The sequence below is a fragment of the Erpetoichthys calabaricus genome, chromosome 7 (assembly GCF_900747795.2).
Source record: "Erpetoichthys calabaricus chromosome 7, fErpCal1.3, whole genome shotgun sequence".
Taxonomy (NCBI): Eukaryota; Metazoa; Chordata; class Cladistia; order Polypteriformes; family Polypteridae; genus Erpetoichthys; species Erpetoichthys calabaricus.
The window spans coordinates 139,168,991-139,184,791 of NC_041400.2; the positions used below are offsets into that span (position 1 = coordinate 139,168,991).

The 15,801-nt window shown below is 37.5% G+C and overlaps 1 protein-coding gene across 1 annotated transcript in view; it reads left to right on the forward strand.

Annotated features, from left to right (window-relative positions):
* The first annotated feature begins 4,576 nt into the window (after window positions 1–4,576).
* Window positions 4,577–15,801, forward strand: part of ipo11 (importin 11) — a 311,838-nt gene continuing 300,613 nt past the window's right edge. The window contains exon 1 of the mRNA XM_051929691.1: window positions 4,577–4,743. The gene's annotated coding sequence lies outside the window, so the exon portion shown is untranslated. The remainder of the gene's footprint in view (window positions 4,744–15,801) is intronic.

The following is a 15,801-nucleotide window of genomic DNA, read 5'->3' on the forward strand; positions in this document are numbered from 1 at the left end:
AGGAATTTTTATGGGAGGGACTAAAGGGCGGGTTAAAAAGCAATCAGAGTCAACTTACCCGTTTTTCCTTTTGCACGTGCAGTCTGAAACAGCTCTTCACAAACTCTGCGAAACTACGGTAACGTTTCATCCATCAAGATGGATTTAGTATGAATAATTTAACTGTTTAATACAAGTAACATTTAATATAAATCAAATTTAGTCAGCAACAGCTAAGTGTATGAGTTTTTAAACCACAAGTGCCTTTCTGACTTTACTAAAGGCTGATTCCATCACATTTTTTTAACTTTAAAAAAACTTTTAACAATCTATCCATTATCAAAAACAGCATGTTTCGGAGCTATGGAAGTTACAGTCTAATCCAGGGTTGCCAGAAGTCCCGCCTTGGGCAGGATTGTCCTGAGTTCAACTGACGAATTCCGAATCCCACAAATTGCCTCTAAAAATCCCGATTGAACAAAAATTATATGCAGAAAATAATCTAGTAAGAGTGTCTCGCTACATTTTTGTAGACAACCTGGCGTACCACCTTTTATGAATAAAATTTGCAACTGTCGGGTGAATCCGAGTGTTTGAATCGCATATGTTCATGTACAAAGTGTGCTCGTGTCGTCCTACGTTAGGTGCGAGTTATCGTTGATAGTTTACTATTCTGTGACTTTTAAATATAATTTCTCTTCCATGGTCTTTCAGTGTTGTCGCCTGTGCAGCAACCTTTCCTAATGCTTAATGCATTAAAGGTATAAAAGAGCAGTACATTACCTAGCACAGGCTGCAAAGAAAGGATGAATTAGTTCTTTAATTATCTCATGGTACATGTGGGCCAGCCATCCGTAAATTGTGTTCCATCCACGTGGCCGAGCCAATGATCTCTAGCAGGAGATTCGATTTGATCACGCTTATCATTTTGACTTTGACGCGGCCGGTGGGCATTGACAGAAGGTCTCTGTATGTTGTGTGACGCGTCCCTATTTGTCTGTATTGAGTTCAATTTCGTCACGCGACTCTTTTCTTGACGCGTCCCTATTAGTTTCTGTTAGCTTCTTGTTTCATCTCACAATAACGAATAGGAGCTTGAATGCCTTATCGCGCCTCGAGCGTAAATGGTCTAACTGCAGCTTCCAATACCTATGACATAGGTCAGGTAATAACTAGAACGGTAGTCAGAAAACGCGCTTTGAGTCAGATAACCCTCCCACAACCCTAATATTAACCATAGTGTAACGGGGCCCTAATGTTAACCATAGTCTAAGGCGATGGGTGTTACGTGACTGACGTTGATGGCGTTTCGTGATGTTGGGGACTGACCTCATAGGTACTGCGGTCTGCAATTACATTCTGTTGCTACAAGCTGCTGAGAATAGGTGTACCAGGACTGGACTTTGAAGCCAGTTGCTAATTCGAATCCCCTGTTAGTGATCATAGACTGAGTCAATAGGAAAGATACAGGCAGAAGGCACATAGTGTAGAGGTTCCACGAGATAAACAGGGAGCTAATTCACCCTTTCCTCATAGGCTGTGCCAGTTAGTCTTGCACATTTATGTTTTCAGTGCATTAAGTGCTAAGAAATGTTTCTGTCCTAATGAAGACAGTAAAGGCGCGATTCCAGGAAATGAAGGAGGAAGACCCAGTTTCAGGTGTTTCAGGGAAAATATGAATGTGAGTGTTTTGTAAGAAAAAACGAACCAATAAAAGGAAGGATAGAAAATATGGAAAGGAGGAGAGGAGAGGTCGGGAGCATGCGCTGATTACAGCAAGAAGGAATGTTGGAGAATAAAAATCACGGGTACAAAGTAAAGGTGGAGGAGAAATTAAAGCATGTCATAAAATTAGCACATGGCTGTTATTTGAGTAAGAGGAATGGGATTTTGGGCTAGGACTCTGTATGTAAAAATGCTTGTCCCTACAAACAAGTTCCAAATCAAATTCCACTATTTGATGTTTTAAATGCTGATATACTTCATTTAGGGAGAAAAATGTATACATTGTGATAAATAATAATTTACAGCTCTATGGAGAGATATTTTAATGATCCGTTTCTGTTGTGAAAATATGATTCCTTCTTGTATTTTAGGAGGAATTTAACTTTTGTATGCTTTTAAATGCTGATCTGCTTCATTTTCAGAATAACACAGAAGACACTGTGACAAATACTTTTTAAACCTAAAAACATGATTTAGAGGGTAAATTGTTTTCACAGTCCCCCTTCAGTTGCGAAAATATGATTAATTTTTGCACTTTGAAAAAAAAATCCACTTTTCTATGCTTTTAAAAACTGATATCTTTTATTTTGGGAAAAGGAAAAAGTCACTTCGATAAATATACCTCTAAAGCATAGAAACGAAATTTAGAGGAGGAATAGTTTTTTTTCATGCCCCCTTCACTTGTGAGACTGTGATTTCCTCTTGCATTTTAGGAGAAATCACACTTTTTAATGTTTATAAATGCCGATAACATCTCATTTGGAGACCAAAAAAAAGTGACACATACACATCACAGTGCAATTCCCCTTAGCATTTTCATGGAAATTACACTTTTGTACTTTTTATTATTTTAATTCTGATTTGCTTAATATAGGAAGCAATATGAAAATCAGTTAAAATATATACTTTTTCAAATTTAAAACATATCTGACAGTTGTATTTCCATGATTTTCAGTGGTGAAAATGTAATGTTCTTTTAAAATTGTTAAGAAATTATACTTTTACCTGCTTTTAAATGTCGTCACTTCATTGGTGGACAAGAAAAAGAAACTGTGAAAAATAAATCTCTTTAAAGCTTAACAACCTAATATTGGGTTGGGGGTCTTGATCATGTTGTAACAGTCTTTGTTCAGCTGTGAAAATGTAATTCACTCAAACATTTTACTAGAAATTCCACTTCTGTACTTCTTCATTTCTAATCTATATTACTTTGAAGTTAAGACAATGTGTGTAGTAAAAAAAAATCTTTTAAATCTTTAAAACCTTATTTTCACGACACCCCCCCCCCCCCCCCCCCCCGCTTCAATTATGAAAACACGATTCACATTTAAAATATAAATGCTTTTAAATATTGATTTCCTTTTTTGGGGATAAAAAAGATACTGTCTAAAATAAATCTATTTTAAAGGTAAAACCTGATTTTGAAGGGGGGGGGGGGGGGGGGGGCATCTCGTTTTCGCTATTTCTCTTAAGCTGTGAAATTCTACTCCTGCTTTAGTTATCTTTTTATTTTTTTAAATGAGGATCTGTTGGGCTACAAATGAAAAGGATAGTGTGTACAAAATAAACTTAACAAAACGTTATCCTCCTTGCATGTTGTGAATACTTGGTTTTCTGTTTTTTCTTTTTAACTGTATTTTTGTCCTTTTCTGTGACAAGATCATTAATCTTTCAAGCATAAAATAGTTTCCATCCATCCATCCATCCATTTTCCAACCCGCTGAATCCGAACACAGGGTCACGGGGGTCTGCTGGAGCCAATCCCAGCCAACACAGGGCACAAGGCAGGAACCAATCCCGGGCAGGGGGCCAACACACCGCAGGACACACAAACACACCCACACACCAAGCACACACTAGGGCCAATTTAGAATCGCCAATCCACCTAACCTGCATGTCTTTGGACTGTGGGAGGAAACCGGAGCGCCCGGAGGAAACCCACGCTGACACGGGGAGAACATGCAAACTCCATGCAGGGAGGACCCGGGAAGCGAACCCGGGTCCCCAGGTCTCCCAACTGCGAGGCAGCAGCGTTACCCACTGCGCCACCCATACTATAAAATAGTTTATTAAATGATAATGCTCTTTTCGGAGAGTTGAGGAATGAACGATGAAAACGATAATTTAGGGGGAAAATGTAATATTAAAGATAAACCTTTTTAGCACGAATTATTTAACTTGTCAATAACGTAGTTGAAAGTCTCTTCTCAATGTTTATTACTAAAATTTGATATATTCAGTGAGGCGCACTTTCGCAGCAAAGCTAATAGTAAGGCGCTCAACGAAGCGGACGGGTGTGAATGCATCCGAGCTCATAGGAGTACAAGACAGAGGCCGAGGGCACAATGCAGTGAGTAAAACGATCATATGCTCGCACGCACGTATTTATATATTTCTCTGTTGAGTTTAGTGAAAAGTCAAGCGAAATGACACATTTTATGGGCTAACTAAAAAGATTACAATATGCAAGCTTTCGAGGCAACTCAGGCCCCTTCTTCAGGCAAGATGTAAACTGTTGAGTTTACAAATTGTTTGGTACAAGATGCGCTCCGATCGCTGTTGTACTGCTTATCATCACTGCCCATCCGAATGAACATAGAACTGATGCCTGTTTTACGTGTCGCTTTAACATTTGCGGCGTTTTAATTTAATGACCGTTGCCAGTTCTGAAGACTGTTACTTTCAACTGTAATCAGCGTAATAACGTGTCAAGGACATCATTTCCTGCGGTTTCTTTAAGAATGTATTTATTTTTCAAAACTATGAGTGCGCTATCAGTAAAAACCGTGCAGATAAAGCACACTACAGATTTGAAATTTTTAAATAGCATCCACGCTTATCTATTTTTTCCACTACTGACACAGCCTCAACACGCGAGAGACACAATTGCGTCATCAGTCGGCGACGAATTATTAACTGCATATGGCGCCATCCTGCGAGAAGGCGTGTGCTCTGCGGGATCGTATTTTCCTCTGAAACGGGCTTTTACTTTCTGAATTGTCAGCACAGTATCTTTTTAAAAAAGTGTAGCTCACGAGGGTAAGTGCAGTTTCCTCATTTATGTCCAAACCTTCTAGGTAGCAGCGTTCTAGCTAGATTAAAGAGAGATACGTGTCCGTGCATTTCGTGCCACTTGAAGCAGGCCAAACATTTACTGTATTTGTAGAGGATTTGTAATGTTTTTAGAAGGTATGCATTGTATTATAGGACCGCTTTCCACTGTATGCATCACACGCGTGTGCCATAGAAGATGCTGCAGTAAGGATTTTTCTGGGACACTAGGTTTCCTTGACGGGACAATTCCAGGACGTTGTGGAATTATCATGTAAAAGCTGAACTACAAGCCAATTTGATTATTTCTGCTTTAAATCTGTCCACTCAAGATATGTGAAATTGTTGTTCAATTGTTAGTGACTTGAAATAACTACTATTCAGTAGGTGGTAATGGAGCATCACTTATTTTAAAAAGTCTTTTTTTGAAAAATACAATGCCTGACGTTAACGAAGATAAAATATTACTGTTAGGTACAAGTTTTTCAAGAATGATGATTAGAAGTACGATTAACTAACTACATGACTTCTTAAATTAACCAACGTTTTCATAGTTGGCAGCTCGGATCAAACACTTTGATTAAGGAGATTATGGAATTTTAAACTCCCCTTAAAACTAAATTTCGCCGTTTCCCAAAAGCGGCTTTTTTAAATGTTCAGTTGTGTAAAGCGGTGGTACTCAAGTTCATACTTGGGGATCCCCGGTGGCTGCAGGTTTTTATCTCCACCCAATATCATCTTTTACTGGACTCTATGAATAATTAAGCAAGTTTTTATTTTCTAGTTTTTATGTTTGTTTTTTTTTTTGCATTCATCTAGAAATTGTGTTAATAAGAATTACTAATTGCAGCTTTGAAATAGTTTTTTTTCTTTTGTTCAGCGTTTTCTGGCTGTCACGAACGAGAAAACTATCTTGATGATTGGTTAACGTTCCCCCCTTTTTCGGTCCTCTAGACCCGAAAACCCCTCATTTCAAGGCCATATTTGTATCACATTTTGTGCAGGAAATTGCACACTTATGATAAAGAGTGAATCAATAGGCGTCTTCAGCAAACGTAACTGGACGGACTTGATGTTGTGCATGCCATTTAGATCGACCCCAGGGGTTCAATCTCAAGTGGGATGCGGGGGACAAAGTTTCTTCTCTTCACAAAAAAAAAAGGGGGGTCAATAATATAGGCAAGTGGAATGTCATCTTCTGCTATTTAGAAGTTGCTGATCAGGAATATAATATTTTTTGATATGTGTTTCTTTATTGATGGTCGTAGCCCTTTAAGAGCCATTCAAAGAGGGTTAAAAAGGATATATTTTGAATATAAACATGTGCGGTATCGTTTTAGGCAATTTCAAGTCAGAGGTTACAAATGTGTTGTACGGTATTTCTGGTCCTTTATTTGGGATTTTAGCCCTCTATATGACAAAGGGTGACAAATTTCTATTACAATTAAAAGTATTAAAGTATATAAAGTAAATTGAAGCACACATTTTAATATTTCAAATATTTGATCCAACTGTTTGTGTTAATTATGTACTTCTACCTCATGAATTAAAACGTTACATTTCTTATGGACATCTCAAATTAGGGAATCTTATGTCAGTTCAGACTTTTTATAAACTGGTTATTGTATATTTTTATTAAGCATGAATTTATATGTGTTGGATGGGTAAGAATTCATTCATTTTCTTTTTTTTAATGCTTTTTTTTAATGTTCTGGATATTTAGACAATTATTTACTAATATGCAAGTAGTGGGTAACACTGAAGTTGTTGCTCCTTTCAAAGTCATTTGCACCAGTGTCTGCTTAATTTTATGTAAAGCTGACAATTAATGATGAGCAGTTCAAAGTCCACAGTAAAAAAAATGACAAAACAAATTATTCATTTAAAGATGCATGAAAAAGTACAAAAATCTTTTTCTTGTATGTGTGTATGTGACACTACTCATACTTGTATAAATGCAAAAAAAAAAAATGAACAAAACAGGTCAGCTAATTAAATTGAGATTAATTAAAGGTGAAAATGACTGTTTGAGAAACTATTTGGAACAAAATCCTACAGCGACAGGGAGGCTTCTTGGACTGAACTTTGAGAACTATTGATGTAAGCAACTAGACCGTATGTGTGCCAACTGTCTGTTTCTCTGGTATGCAAATCGGCACAGTTTAATCTCTCACATATTTTGCACAGGTTTCCCATTTTTACTGGGGAAGACCATAGAGTATGCTTTGTTTCAAAACATTTCCCCTGATGAACTTTATTTAGTGACCATACCTGTGCTTTATTACTGAAGTACTTTGGAAGTATTTTTGGGACCTGATACAGGTATGTGAAGTCAGTGAAATTTTGTTTTGGTATTGAAATTGTTTTCGCATAAGAATTTATTTAGTGACTGCAACTGCACTTTATTCCACCCTGGGCAGCATTGTCTTTGTCTATTCTGTAATCCCATAAAATCACTGAAAATACATGGAACACATTTTCAATGTTGTGATTTTATGCCACAGATGAAGAACTGCTGATTGTCTTGTTTCCCATGCTGCCTAAAATATCAGTCTGATCATATATAATATTTGGAGTTTGGATTGTATAGGTTTGTACAAGTTATGGTTAATTTCCTCCTCAAAGGAATACTACACCCAAAAATGTGTTTTTTTTTTAAAAATCTGTTAGTGACCCTGTGTTCGTTGTAATGGCTGAGAAGACTTTTAAATGAATACTTCACCCAAGAATGATATTACTTTTATGCATTATCTCGTATAGTTTGCAGTGATGGCTGAGAAAAATTTTTAATCTTATGTTTTCATGCAGAATGGAGAAGTTTCTATAAAAGACATCTGCGGTGACCAGTGCTGGAAAGCAGCAAACAGTATCAAAACCTCCATGTAAAAAGATCTGATGTTTCTTGTGTTGGATAATTTGCCATATCCCAAGCTTTTGTGTTGTTAAATAAAACACTTCTAAAAAAAACTCATGAAAACAACACACTTAAATGTGGACTATGCAATGTATCAAATTTTTGATTTAATTTGGTATTTAATAAAAATAAGTGTGTTGAACATCATAATATTAACTTCTGCACACTGAATTTTCCACATTTTCTTCTGAACATTAAAATCCACAAAGTCTCTGGCTCATTTCCAAGTGTGTCTACTCCAACTACACCCATGTAGCCTGGCAGTGTTGACCATTAAAAAAAATAGAGTGAGGATCAAAAGAGGAAGCATTTAGAACAGGCAGCGTTAGTGCTGCTGTTTGTGAATTGTTTGATTTTTCCCAATATGAGAAGCAAAAGCAGTACAGCATCTAAAGATGAAACGTTAGTGCATATGAAAGGGCCATCCTGGCACTTGTGATGCCTACACTGTACTCTTCTGTCTCCTATGCAAAACTGGTCCCTGCTAAACAAAGTTCCACAAAATGTTTGCTTTTCTGTTTCATCGTATATGAGCATATAAGCAGTGGGAGCGGAGTTTGTATTTTTGAGGTTAATGATTGTGGGACAATCTATCCTGAATGATTAAGTTGCAGTGTTTTGTTCTCTCGTTTAGTGTTCTGTTTTGTCCATGTGCATTTACTGTATTTTATGTCTTGCTGATTTAAGAAATACATATTGCAATGATTACCTTAAATTTTTTTCCAAGTTGTGTGCATCAGTGATCTAATGTAAGTATATATAAAGTTAAAAAACACAACTGTTCCAAAAGATTAGCTGATGTCTATATACTTACCATGTTTATTTTTAGTTATATGTTACAAAATTTCTAACAAGCTGTTCTTTTCATATCTTCTACTTCAAGTTCTGTTAATTGTTAGATTTGTTTTGCAATTCTGTATATTGAATTGGTTGATAACTTTTTCTAAACTGTTTACAGTGCTACTGACTGCTCTAGTTTAAAGATAATTGTATTTTACTCATCATTTAGTGTAGTTTGACTGTTCTGTTTGTAATGGTGGTCTAAAAAAAATAAATAATCAAATAAATGTCATCAGGTGTTGAGAATTAGATATACTGGTGTGGCCTGTGCTCTGTTCTGTGACTCAAAAAAGGCATGTATATGGAAATATGTAATTTGGAACCATTACAAATTATGTAAATTATAAAAAAGTACAACATACACATTTATGTATTACTATCTGTGATATACAAGGTAATTAAGAGCTTTATCTTTTCTTGTATAAAACAGTCAAATTGAGAGAGAGAGAGCGTGCAACGTTTACTAGTTGACAGACACTGATGGCAGCTAGGTTTTGAATGCAATACATGCAATGTAAATTCAAAATTAAGCGAAAGAGACATAAAAATTGTTGAAAAAAACATGCTTTGTTTGAAATAATCACAGCATCAGTTTATGTCCATATTGCCCAGCCCTACTTAGATATGAACAAGCATTTGAATTGTAGGCACACCTCCAATTGTTACATTTATTATTATCGCAGTGAGCCACAACTGGAATAATAGGGATTATTTAGAAGCAGTCTCTGATCCTACAGCACCAAATTGAGCTTCTGCTTGTTGAAGCATCATAGATATGCACAAATACAAGGCATATTCTCTTAGACTATGTTTTCACTCTCTTTTCTTTAACTTTTAAACTTTAGTTTTACATGTCTGTCAGTGCACACATTTTGTTGATATCATGTAAAGCACAAAGACAGTCAATGAATGAGCTCTTATCAGACTGGATTCCTCACCAATGAATGAGGTGGGGGAGGTGGTTCTTCAATTCAGATTCTCAGGCATGTCTGAGCATGTTGCACTTTCATTCACGAAAACATTCTTTGGAAGTGATTTATTTAATAATAATTTATTTAAAAAATGTTTGGGATATTGTGAGCATATGACTGGATGACATGACATGTGGATTATGGGACACAAGTAACCTGAGATTTTATTTGTGAAGCTTTTGATACCATCTGTTGCTGTCCAGTGTTGGTCATCATATGCACCTATTATATCAGAGATAGTTATGAGTGAACACCATGGAGTACGCTTTGCCTAGCAAAATTGTGTAAATGTTTGGGAACTTCACTGTACATAGCAGAATGCATTGAAGGCAATAGTGAAGGAGGAAGTGGGCCTGTATTTATCAAGTGTCTCAGAATAGGAAAATGGTCCTAACTGACACAAATTTGATCCTACATTTAGAAGTAGGAATAAAATAATGATATCAGTTTTCCCAATTTAGTAAAACATTCCTAACTTAACCATGACTAGGAGAGCTTGTGAGCTGTCTTTACTCGCTAGGACTACCAGAAGATGGTGTTTACGCAGAGATTGGCACGCATATCCCAGGAAAGACGTAGAAATGCTTGACAACAATGAACTCCTAAAAAGATATCAGTTTAACAGTAATGGAATAATCATAGTAAATCTTATGTTATGTGAACAGTTCATCTTCGTGGAGAAGCCATTAGCCAAAGTTGTTAATGTTATGTTTAAAATGCAACTTTTCAATAGCGATGAATTGGTATGTCACAACCAATCATTTCTTGAATTTTGCACCGGATTTAAAAAGCTCTTACAATGCATGAGATAACATGCAGATATAGACATTTTGCCCCCACTCCACATGAGGTAATGTAAAAGTAGACTGCATTTATGCAAATCAATATGTTCTTAAAAATCATTACCATAAGTGTTGATGTGCACGCATATGTGATTTGCAGTATCACTGTATCAATACAGAGGTGGTCATGTGTGCAAACTGTGTTGTAGTAGATTGTAGAACTCAACATATTACCCTGAAGGTAAGTGGGACTGGATGGGTGATTGACAACAAAATGTATAAAGGGAAAGCTGAGCTCTGCATTCCAGAAACCCCTGGAACATTCCCATTACGTTTAACAAGCCTGAGAATGTTGAAGAAGACAGATGGAGATTCCCAGGACATTATTAGACCAATAGATCCTTGCAGAAGATAAGGGGGATTCACAGAGCGGGACACTGGACAAGTGAAAGTGACATCAGATTTGTGTTGTGATTATTAGTTTCATTGCCACTACCATTTTATAAGACATTTCCCATTGCTGAAACTGGAGGAAGACGATTCATCTGAAAGTGCAACTGTGGATTACACATCCATCCATGCATCTATTTTCTAAACACCCCTTATCCTAAGCAGGATTGGGGAAACTGTAGCCTATTTCAGCAAGAATAGGATGCAAGGCAAGAACAATTCCTGTAGCATTCATTGTTATATAGACATGATGCCCGATTTTGGACTTTACATATACTGAGTAAGTATGTCTTGGTCTTATAATCTCAGTGCTCATTATGGTATTATGCTTTATCTTGTTGCAAAGTGGCAGCAATTATGTACAGTTTTAATGCAAAATCTTACCTTATGTTTTCCATATTCTGCCTGTTGTTGTTAATATATTACTATCCTACTACTTTGAATATTTTTCACCATATTTTGTTTATTCTTTTTGTTTTTTATGTTACGAGTTTTATTCTTGTAGTGAAGCCTTAGTTTTATTATCAGAAAACTGCAAAACTTCATCATGACCTCCAGTTTATGGGTTGGGATTTCATTCATTCATTCTTAGTGCCGGTTCAAACTTCATGCGCAGAACGCGTATGTGCACACATCATGGCTGCCATGTATTCCCATTTGATGTCTCCTCTGAGCAGAGGAGAAATTAATGTGACGTATGTGCGAGTTGCAGTACCAGCAAAAAATCTGGGAGTGCGGTGTGTTCAAGTTGGAATATGACATCATAGACTTCGTTTACTATCAATATGTAATGGCAAGCCACTTTGCAGATCCTACGGGATCAATGTTTATGCCTGATGCCCATCCAAGGATTGTTTCTGCCTTGTGCCCGATACTAGCTGGACTGGGCGCGTCCCTGGATTGATAGATGTAATCGTTAAACATCTGTCCTTTTCAGAGATTTTGTGGCAAGGTGTTCTGGGAATTTAATGGATGTTTTGGGCAATTCCCAATACAGCGAAGCCAAATATTGTTTTATCACTGTGATGATATCTCGCACTGCTACCTGGTGGAATCCTATAAAATTTACATAAAGTATGAATGAAAGTATAAACGGTACACTTCTTTCTTAACAATAGTGTCCGCAGGCGTATGCATCACGTGAAGTATAAACACAGCCATAGATGCGGCCTCCTACTCCTCACTAGGACTGGGACTAGGATGTTTCATAAATACTTCTTATGTCCTATTTTGAGGCAGGACAATTCTTGCCCTATTTTAACTTTTAGTGCAATTTGTAGGAGTAATCCTGAGATGAGCCTTGAACTAGTTTTGCGTGGATTAAATGGTGCAGTGGTCTTTTAATTGTCCCTGAAAGCTAGAAAAGCATCTTCTGTTTATGCTAGACTGATTATTTTGACCAAAAATGTGACCTGAGGTGTAAGGCAGCAGTGCTAACCACTGAGCTGCTGTGCCTTACGCAACAAAAGACGGAATGATAGCCACAAATTAACTACAACAAATGGCTACAAATTAGCAAGTTAAAATAAATAAATAAAAAATCATGGTTCTCACAGAATTCCAGTCTTACTGGCACCGATTTGTCGTACCACACAGCATTTTTTTGATGTTATCCTTCAGCCAGCATTAGCCACGTGGGGTAGCAGTGTCCACGTAGAAGGCATGACTTTTTTTGTTTTTGATTTATCTGTGCAGATGCTTTGCACTTTTTTCTCCATCAATACTATACAATACAATACAGTACAATTATTTTTAAGGCCTTCCTTTTGACAACCCCCCAAACAGACAGTAATGCCTTGCAAGTAGTAAGAAATCTTGAATTATTATTTCACAGGGTCCCATGTGTTTTATTATTTGGGGAGCTGAAGGGGGAGGGTTTTGTTGGCTACATGACTAATTTTGTATGTGTTCAGCTGAAATACCAAATTATTCCGGTGGTGCAACAGGATCAGTATTATTTATGGTCTTTAATGTTGTGAATTCTTTATACTTGCGGATTTCTTGAGTTTCTTTACTGAAAAAAACATTGACACATTCAGTAGTTATTTCACCCACTTGTACATATTTGGGGGTGACACACATATTATGCTTATTATGGTTGGCTACTGTGGCAAATTTCTTCCATCTACATGGATTAGAAACATCTGTTCCCCATGAAAAAATGAAATTAAAAACTTCACACACTACATGGGATAAGTAATATATAAAAGGAATATCTTTTTTGGGATAGGGTATTCCTTTAATTTCATATTTTTTTTTTATTTTTTTTTTTATAAAGAACAGAGATTACAAAGTTACTGACACAATAGACGTCAACTAGCCGACGCCTGCCGTAGCATACGGCGGTGTAATAACAACCCCAAAATGATGTTGTTGTAGAATGTCGGTCTCTAAGTAATTCCTGCAGCTTAATCCAAAAGACTCGTACTACAATATCAGGTCTGTGCTCTGGTCTTTGGGTATCTGACAGTGCATGTAGAATTTTCGGCCAAGCAGGATTACATGTGAAAGTGATAAATAAATCGGGCTTTCCGAATTTACGTACTATGGCCATGGCATCCTGATAGTTTTGTTGCATGTATCTTGGACTTCCTGGAAATGTGGACGGTAATATGATCATTTTGCCTACATGTACGGTATTTTCAACGTTTGCTTGCAGTGCGTCTGATAGTTCTTTTTATTGTTCCATGCGCAGATCTTGTTGATGTAATCTGAGATAGTTGAGACACGTGCCCTCTGTTTTTACATACGCATCTACGACGTACTGTTGGAATAGTTTGCCGCTGGAGTGCAAAATACTAAATGTGTTCCTCATTGCTAATCTGTACGCGTAAAATTGGCATTGAGTAAGCCTTATTCGCTTGGCGGTTCTTTTATCGGGAACATGTTGTAAATCTTTGTGCCAGGCAATGTCTCCGTAAGGGAATAAAAGTGGGTAAACCATAGGATCGCAATTCATATTGAGCGTGAAAATCTGTTTACAGGAGTTGCCTATGGGGTAGGTGCAAATGTCCCTTTTGTCAGGCGGTTTGCCATCTTCTCCAACAAAAATCACTGCAACATCGTTGTGACATGTTGGGGCATTGTATCATCGTAAATCCTGCCTAGGGTTTTCCTTGAAAACCATTCGTACAGATGCTGTTGGATTGGACTGAGCAATTTCATGCATGTGTTTGTATGATTTAGCGAAGGGGTTGATGGTTCTGAGCATGGAATCTATCTGGAAAAGTAAATTTTCGCTGCATGCAGAGTTTGCTTTATTTTGTAAGCATATTTCAGTAGCTTGCACTGTGTCAGAAACATACAACTGTCCATATCCTGAAGAGGTAGAAGTGTTAGCATATTGTGGAGAAATTTGGTGATAAATTTACCCGTATATTTTAAAACAGTATGGTCCGTGGGCAGGAGGTTGAGTTATCTGTGCACCCATGGAAGCAAACGCTAGAGAAGAGTTGTGTTCTTGAATGTGTTCACAGTAATTTTTAGCTTCTAATGTTTGCTGTGTAAGAAGCTGTTATAAAGACACAGGTGGCTCCTGCAAAGGTAGTAAAGCTACTTTACCGTTGTGGCAGCACCTCGAGTACTTGTTGGATGTATTATGCTCAACAGGCCAGTATAGTGCATGACATGGAAGAGGACGAATGGGAATCGAGAAATGCTGTGTCGGCTGCGTGTGGGCGGGACCGGTTTTGAAGTGGAAGCAGGATGAACCAGAAGAGAAGTATATATAAGAGATGGGGACATCAGTGCTGAACAAAGAGCAAACAGTATCAGAATGTCCATGTAAAAGAAAACTCCCATTTACTCCTGCTGCATAATTCATATGTCAGATGTCCAGTTGTGTGTTCAAAATGTCCCAAACACATGTATTTTTAGTAAAGTATTATTCAGTAAATCATTTGTCCATCCAGGTGGAGCTTATCCCACTTTCTGAAAATGCTCTTGTGAGCAGTTGGGGAGTGGGTTCAGACAGATCCAAGCGTTTGGGGTCTTTGATCTATACGATAAAAACGTTACTGCATGGAAATATTACTGGACCATTAAATTGGTTGCAAACAATTCCAATTTAGCTGGTACTTTTCATTCACTGTTCTGCATGTTTTCATTTAATGGTGAAAGCAAGCTGTTGTAAAATTTTGTTTCAATGGTGAAAACAGCTGTTGTAAAATTTAATTTCTATGAACATTCAGTTACTGTACTTAGTGGTATTTAGTAGTATGCATGAAACAACATAGCATGGGGTACCAAATTTATACAGTAGACGCCTAGTGCCGAAGCGTGAGTCTTCTTGAACCGCATGTAGATTTATGTGAGAAGCATATGATGCGACAGAGCAGCCGCAAGTAAGTCCTGCAAATAAGGGAGCAATGTGAAGGTAGTCTATCAGCATTTTTTAAGAGGGTGTATTTTGAGGCGTGTCCGTGTCTTCTTGGGGTGCGTTCAGCCCCTCTGCTCACAAGGGGCTGGCAGTGGTCATGAGCTGGCTGCTCAACGAATGTATGGCACTGACTGCTCAGCTCCTCCGTGCTTGCAAATGGCACTGGGAAATGACTATAGCCGGTTGTGGCGGTTTAAGGGTTAAGAGGAAAAAAATGGAAAACACAAGAACACTCAGCTGGAGATGCATCACAGTCAATCAGCAGCTGCTAAGATTCACACCGTCGAGAAGATGGCGATTTATTTATTTTTATGGTGGAGATTCCAGGGACGCACCCAGCCTTGGCCTGACCCGTATGCACTCACAAACAGAGACAAAAACAAAGCAAACCGGTAATCAAACAGCAAATAAAAAATGTAATGAAACCAAATGAAATAAATGAAAACAATGATACCGATTACTGTACACATTAAATACAACAAAGCACAAAGAAAACACACACAGTAAATCATGAAAAATGTTCATGAAAAACGGCAATGGATGAAAGGTAATGATGAAAATAGATAGTCCAGAGATCCGCACATTGAATGGGAATGTAAAGATAGTCCTACTGCTAGTTCCTGAAATGGTGAAGATGGGTGGACAGGTTCAGGAGCGCTCCTTTCTTTGCAGGATGGCCATGAATCCACTTACAGTCCTCATGTACACAGG